Source organism: Anopheles merus, unplaced genomic scaffold (assembly GCF_017562075.2).
Source record: "Anopheles merus strain MAF unplaced genomic scaffold, AmerM5.1 LNR4000243, whole genome shotgun sequence".
In the NCBI taxonomy this organism is placed as follows: Eukaryota; Metazoa; Arthropoda; class Insecta; order Diptera; family Culicidae; genus Anopheles; species Anopheles merus.
The window spans coordinates 36488-43277 of NW_024427823.1; the positions used below are offsets into that span (position 1 = coordinate 36488).

The window sequence follows — 6790 nt, forward strand, 5'->3', positions numbered from 1 at the left end:
TTTTAGGGCGAAGCGGTAGCGCTATACCGCCGTGGACGCTCTCAACCTCCAGCATCGACCACAAGCAGTTCAAACTAGTCCAGCATAACGCGAAGCTATTCTGGGACAAGTGGAAGGGGGAGTATCTGCCTACGCTCCTAAAAGGGATAAGTGGACCAATAAGGTGGTGCCAGTGAATGAAGGTGATGTCGTTGTACTGACTGATGACAACGCTCCTCCAGGATCTTGGATAAAAGGTCGGGTGAATAAGGTGCATCTTGCTAAGGATGGACAGGTCCGATCTGTTGAGGTGAATACCTTAAAGGGAATTTTAACTAGACCAGTGGTTAAAATAGCAGTGGTAGACGTGAAGGATAAGGAGCACTTGCTCATCACAAACGCAGCCAAAAGGAAGATTAGTATGGCACAATACCTTATCACGAAACGAAACAAAATGGAGGATACAACAAATCAGCAGTAAGGATGACGATTCAAGGTGGTAATCCAAGCGATTGGATTACGAGGGGAAGGATGTCGCTCACGCGACGTGAGTACCAGTGAGCGTATGCGTAGGCGGTGAGCGTATGCGTAGGCGCCTACGGTGAGCGTAGGCGGAGCTTAGTAGTACCACTACTACTAAGCCGACAAAACTGTTTCCTTGCGGAACACATGCATCAGAGCTGCGCGGCAACAAGCGCAAGTTGGCAAACTTGCGCACAGGAACCCTGGTTCGATTCCGCGTAGCGATTACTATTTTCTTCTTACGTTCCAGAACAGGATTACACTAAAATACGGAAAAAACGTTTTACTAAATATAATTATATTTTCGCGGAAAATGCTCTAGGCAATCGCTAGAGCAGCATGTTGCTTGTAAACGACTCCAGTGGAAGAAAAATAAAATAAGTAGTAGCAAAAGGAGAAATTTTGTGCAAGAGACTATTACTTCCGATTATTCCGAAAGTATTTAGATCCGTTCCACACAAGCCCTGTACTCCCTTCGAGACCCTACCCAAGGCAATCTTGACTGGACACTACTTGGCGAGAAGGCGTGGTCACCATCCTCTCCTTTACTACCCGGGCTCGTTCCCTCGTGTCAACTGACCAAGGTGTTCGACATTGGCAGGATTCCCCTTCCGTCCGCATAGGCCCCCGCAAGCTTGGGGCAACTAGCTGGAAGGCAGCCGTGAGGCGCGAATCTCTGTCGGTGAAGACGCTGCGGGAGGGAGGCACTTGGTGCAAGACCGTGGTCGGCGGGTCCGCTTCGTCCATCCGCTTCGACAGCACGGGAAGGCAGCGGGCATATATTTGCCGCACGGAAGCCGACGGCATCGCCAGGACCAGTCTCCTTCGCGGCTGGTCGGTGCACGACGGAGGCCGGGCGACAACATCTTTATAGATGGACTACCACTAAGTAAAGCAGTCCAACGCAGTTCTGGCCAATATTGGCAAATATTTATGAAATGCCTAAACTATTGCCATTTACTATAGCAATTTATGCCGGAAGATCAAAGCCAAATGATCTGGAAAAATATCTGAAGCAATTAGTGTCAGAATTAAATACCCTTATTGATGGAGGAACAATTATTAACCAGACAAAAATAGCAATTCGAGTGCGAGCCGTCATAGCAGATACTCCTGGTAGATCGTTTATCAAAGGTAGTGTAGCAAATTAATTTTTAACTAAACAATTTTTAAGTTACTAATTTTATCGTTTCGACAATTCAGGTGTAGCGAATTTTAATTCTGCCGATGGATGTCTCAAATGCACATGCCTAGCAGAATTTAATGAGGATAGTAGGTGCATGGTTTATAAAGGAGTTAAAGCCCCTCCAAGAACTGAAAAAGGTTTTAGAGGTGAAGAATATGGAAACCATCACAAATGTAGGTCACCATTCATTGATTTGAAAAAAATTGACATTGTTAAAGGCATACCAGTAGCAGATATTCTTCACTTAATACATTATGGTATGATGCGCCGTTTTGTTTTAGGATGGAGGGATGGAAAATTAGGGATGAAAACAAAGTGGTCAGCCCAACTTGCGGAAGAAATATCTTCTTTGCTAGTCAAAATCCGACTTCCAGTAGAAATACATAGGTCATTTCGTGGAGTTGATATGGCGCGTTTTTGGAAAGCAACGGAGTATGGAAGTTTCCTCAATTATGCCAGCATTGTAATTTTGAAAGATCGAATGTCTGAAATGTATTTCGAACATTTCAAACTGTTTTTTTTGTGCGATTACATTGATGTCGTCACAGGCATATATAAATAATTGGAAAATGGCAGGAGAAATGCTAAATAGATTTGTAATCGATTTCGAAGTTCTTTACGGGGAAAGATATTTAACAAGTAATATTCACAATTTGCAACATATATGCGAGGAGGTTTTGAAGTTTGGTCCGTTGTATTCCTTTTCTACATATCCGTTTGAAAATCATCTTCAGATGTTAAAAGCTTTATTGAGGTCAGGTTACAATGAAATTCAACAAGTTTTCAAAGGGTTATCAGAGTTAGAGGATTTTCATATACCAACTTTTTTTGTTTCGAAAAAAGTGTCTAAGCCAAGCATATTTGTGCAGAAGAATGGAAAGGTAGTTTTAAAATTACTAGATTACATATTACGTAACGATGAATGCAACTCATGGTTTTTAACGAAAGAAAATTGTATTGCAAAATTTTCAAACGCAGCACAACTTGGAAATTCGATTCAAGTATGCGGAAGAATGCTCAACAACAAGTCCGATTTTTTCAGATCACCATTTCCATCAAGTGTTTTAAATATTTACAAGGGATTCTCAAATGATTTATCGTTGAATGATATCCAGTTGAGTGTGAGTGACATAAAATGCAAGCTTGTTGCAGTAAATTTAAATCCACTTTCCGGAAACAGTTTTTATTCCATTGATTCATTCTCTTAGCATTTCTTAACTTCAAAAACTCTCATTCTTTGAATATATCATAATTGATTCTTTAAATTCTTTGAAAAATCACTGCCAGAAATAAACATAACTTCGATTGAGTGTAAGAGTTGTTAAGTATGTTGCGTTAATCAGTATGAACGCAGTATGCAGTATAGAGGGAATCCAAGCAATATTAACGGTTTTTTTTAAATTTTTTTCAGTCTGCATCTTATGGTTGGTAGGTTTACGCACTCCTTGAATATTCAATCGTTGTTTTGCTTGCTTCAATTTACGTTGAACAAATTTTGATAGCATATTATCGCTAACCTTATGAAATTTAATGCTTCCAATAGTCTGAAACAAATTCATCAGATTTCTCAACAGTCTAATTTCAAACTTAGTGCAACCTTTCCCTATACCTGTCCAACTACATTCTACCAATAGTGTTTTTTTTTTCAAAAATTAAATCAAGGGCTTCCAGCAACCTATTTTCCGCATCCGTATCTATGATTTTAGATTTCAGCCAATCCAACACCTGTTGAAAATAATCTTTTTCTCCTAATCTTTCATCGCACTGCATTCGATCTTTCTTATTAGTTAGACGATTGAATTCAAATTCTAATATATTACTTCCGTTTACTTCCACAGCTTGGGCTGTTGTGTTAAGCAGCATTTCATTTTGGCGTTCTATTATGCTCATCTTTTTCAAAATTTTTTGTTGCCCTTTCTGAAGATCTTCATATGCTTCTTTCTGGAACTTTACTAATGCTTCGAAACATGGACAATGAGAACATTTCGAATTTTCTTCAGGAACATTTTCATTTTCTAGGTGATCGTTTAAGTATTCCGCATGAAAATTAGCTGTGTCGAAATCGTATTTTACAGTTTCCATAGCATCGTTTTCTAAAACGTGCTGTGCGAATATTTGCTCATAATTTCCAATTGTTATATGCTGTGTTGTGCCTTGTTCCATATAATCGGTTGATGATTCGTCGGACATTTCAGCTAAAATTTTCGTCCCAGTCTCGTAAGACGAAATGTTTGATCTTTTCAAACAGCATTCTTGTCTTGTCCATCCACTCCATCCAGGAACACTGTTAGCATTTCGCACCAGTTTGGATGCCAATTTTCCGGGAATATTGGGCCATAACAAGTAATATTTACCACTACTAGTTCCCTGCACCCATCCATCAGGCACAAGACATACACACTTAAAAATATTTCACGACCTCGGTTAAAAAAACTGCCGAAATCCGCCGGCTCTTTCGATTCTTGCTGATATGTCAGTTGAAAAAACCCAGTAGCCGAAAATCAGTACCATTTAAAACTGAAATATCAGTTAAATAAAAATTTGAACCGAAACTCGGCAACACAACATGCCGAGCACATACGTTAACACTGCTGTCACCGAGATAATCCGTCAAAATAACCGAGAATTCAGCTTTACTACTTGGATTAGCCGAGGCTCGGTATTCTATCTGTCATTCGCCATTCTGTTAATTTCGTGCTAATGAAACGAAAACCTTTCGGAGTGAGTGTGAAGAAATTGATGTAAAATAAAAAATGTAAAAAAAAAGTGAAAAAGAGTCTCTCAGCGTGAAAAAAAGAGAATCAGTAGCGTGCGATCGAGCACAGGTATGAAGCGGGGTTGGGGCTAGGAAACTCCATCAGCGCACGCAACCGGTGCTCTTCAGAGCGTCGCTCGGAGCAGTCCCTATTTAAGGATCAGATGTGGAAGCTAATCCGGTTGGTTCAACCTTTGCCAGACCGTTCAGACCTCCAGGATTCATTTCCGGTCACCTACACGAGGTAAGTATCAACACTCGATCACATGAAATCTAAAAAGGGTTTGCTCAGACTTGTTTCACTCTGCCCGCATTACAGAACCGTGCCTGTACCAGTGCCCGCTCCTTGTCCGGCTCATTTTCCTGTACCGGTACCACATCCAAACGCTGTGCCCCATCCGGCGGTTGAATCGGCGCCTGTCCCAACGCTTTCCATCACATAAAAAACCCATTTGATACGCAAATAAAATCACTAAAATAAAAATAAAATGTTTTTATATTTTGCCGAAATCTCGATTTGTTCTAACCGAATATCTCGGTTAAACGTAAACGTCAAAACAAAATGACATTAACCGAGATGTCGGCAACAGAAAAATAACCGAGATCTTTGCCGAGATCTCAGTTGTGCAGATCTCGGCAAAAATTATCCGAGATTCGGCAAAAATTTTTAAGAGTGTAATTCTCCATATCCCTTAGGGCCTAAGGTCTCCACAATGGAAAATCCCATTGTTATGATCCTTCAATAGTGAAAAATGAACAATTACTTGAAAACTAAATTATATGTCTTATTTTAAATATTACCTTGCACAGGACACTAGGTTGTCAGCTGACCAAGAGCAAATTTAAGCACAATACCTGCAGAATTGCAAAATATGCAGTGCTTGTGGTATTCAGCCTCACACAATTGAAAAATAAAAAACTTGCTCCTCTGACTTATTGTTTTATTCTGTGAGAACAATTCATGCAATGTACCAAATTTTCCACGAATTCTTTATACTCGAACGATTCAGTTCGAGGGCAAAAGAGGAAGCTCGAGGAGGTTGTGGGTATGAGAAGCAGGCAATAAAGTAATGGAGCAGGATAGGCATATATTCCATCCTTTTCGTAGTTTCGTTAAATTTGATCATTTTCGTTAAAAAATGGCGACGCCATTTTGAATTTTAACGAAAAATGAACGAAAATCGACGAAGAAAAGATAACGTTACGCAGTAATTTAAGCCCTGAAATTACTGCTGTATGGAAAGCTAAAAGTAATACTTTTAGGCATACTTTTAACGGTTTATTAACAGGATTGTGCTACTTGGGTCCAACCAGTTGAACTTCATCGCTTGGAGGAGAGCTTTCTCATTTCCTCTCAAACAGCTCCTAAGCAGCTTCCTTATGCCATGATGCCAGGGATTATTTTTCTTTGTGTTTTATTTTCAAGCAAGCGTCATCGATGAAATCAACAACAAGATTTATTTCGTTTAAACACATATGTATATTTTTAAATCTTTCGTATTGATGAATTACACAAAATTTTACACAAGTTGCTGATGATTCACAATCACTTCACTCAATAATCCTCTTTCAATTAACTTATCTAACTTGTACAGCAACAATGAGATGATTGACGGCGTCTGTCTTTGACACTTTGACAGCCACCTTGCACCGATGTCATGCATTAAAAAGCTATGAAGTTCCACCAAGTTCGGTACGCTTTCTTAACAAGCCTTCAAGTTCCATCATGAACCTTACACATAGTGCTAATCAGCCGCAAAGTTCCAAAAAGTACCATGTGCCTGTTAAAAAGCTCCATAGTTCCGCAAAGTACCGTCTATCTCTTAATCAGTCACAAAGTACGACATCGGAACGATTTTTCGTTAAACAGCCTTAAATCAGCTATAAAGTACGAGCTGGCTATTTGAGATGCATCGCTAGAACTAGAACGGCGATACGATTGTTTAAATACTAAACTCCAATGGATACCACCAGCACTGAAGCAAGTGAGATTTGAGTGATGGTCGTTGGTGTTGATACCCACGTATCTGATCTCACGACCATTCATACAGAATTTTGCTCAGAAAGTAAGAATGCTATATAGGTGCAAATACATTGCAGGATAGCAATATAATGATGAGTTGTAATAATACGCCATCTATTGATCAAACCAATGAAACTGTGGAGCTTTTATTTTTTTCTATGAATATTCAATTTTCCAGTCGTTTAAGCTTAATCTGTGGCGTTTGGGATAATAGGTAGAAAATGTCAGTTGCGTGGATTCCGAGAATTTCTCGTCAAAGAAAATCATTTAAATTTGAATTTGAATCTCGCTGTCGGCGGTTAAAGCTTACCCGACCGACAAAGGA

At 39.6% G+C, this 6790-nt stretch overlaps 1 long non-coding RNA gene across 1 annotated transcript; it reads left to right on the top strand.

Moving 5' to 3' along the window:
• The first annotated feature begins 1614 nt into the window (after window positions 1–1614).
• Window positions 1615–2845, top strand: LOC121601962. Its single transcript, XR_006006230.1, has 3 exons — window positions 1615–1635; window positions 1705–1860; window positions 1969–2845. It is a non-coding gene; the product is annotated as an uncharacterized LOC121601962 (long non-coding RNA).
• Window positions 2846–6790: the final 3945 nt, after the last annotated feature.